This window comes from Diadema setosum, chromosome 4, assembly GCF_964275005.1.
Source record: "Diadema setosum chromosome 4, eeDiaSeto1, whole genome shotgun sequence".
NCBI classification, from domain to species: domain Eukaryota; kingdom Metazoa; phylum Echinodermata; class Echinoidea; order Diadematoida; family Diadematidae; genus Diadema; species Diadema setosum.
In genome coordinates this window covers 30,248,134-30,249,169 of record NC_092688.1, presented here as the reverse complement: position 1 = coordinate 30,249,169, position 1,036 = coordinate 30,248,134, and positions in this window count along the sequence as shown.

The following is a 1,036-nucleotide window of genomic DNA, read 5'->3' as shown; positions in this document are numbered from 1 at the left end:
GAGAGGTCTAGCCTTAAGTTACGTCCTTTACATGATAGCGAGCGATCGAGCATGTGCTTATGTTTACCACAAGATGGTGTTCACTCATTCGCTGTTCGCTCGCGTGCCGCGTGCACACATGTGTGTTACGCATACGGGGTGTAACTCGATGCCTAGGCTTCTGAAAATGTGTCTCGCGTATAGAGCGTCAACTGTGGTTTTGGTTACGTTTATGGGCCAGTTCTTTCTGTCGTTTGCTCACTCACCACTCACCTTTATATCTGCCATGGTTTTAAAATAGAACAAGTAACATTCATTCTGCATGCCTATATTTCTGTATGTCATAAATGAATATCATTATTTTCTTCACTAAACTCTTGTCATTATGCATGAAGTGTGCTTATTTTTTAAGAGGCATTATAGAACATTATGAAGAGGTGAATGACAGATGGGGAGATGACGGCGTAAATGGCACTGAAGGGGGGGGGGTAGAATGACACGTATGTGTGAAAAACATCACAACTCCATCATACTGGAAACCTACATTTAAGAAGTGAAAATTGACATCTTTTCATGATTTGGTTTTGTACCTAATCTATATGTATACCTTGATGTATGTGAGTGTTGGTGTGCGAGTGTCTTGTATGATTTTAAGCAGCAATATGATGCTAGTAGTCTAGTACATACATATACAAACCTCTACAATACTTGTTGATAGGCCTATATACCAAATTTTCCTTCTTACAGTGAATTGTAAAATGTTTCTACACTTAATAATCACAATAGGCATGATGATTTCTGTATGCAGGATATTTTATGGGGTGCATGTTTTCGAGAACAATCATGTGCAATAAACAACCCATTGCGTGGAACAGACATTTTACCTTCAATAATATACACATCACGAACGCGAAGCTACAGATGCTTTCAGGGTCCTATATGAGCTATTCTTTTCATTTCATTTATTGCTGTTTCTGTGTGGTACAATTAATCAAATCACTTTCGAAAACATACTTATCGATTCATCATTAATTGTGGCTAACTTTGCACATGAGAG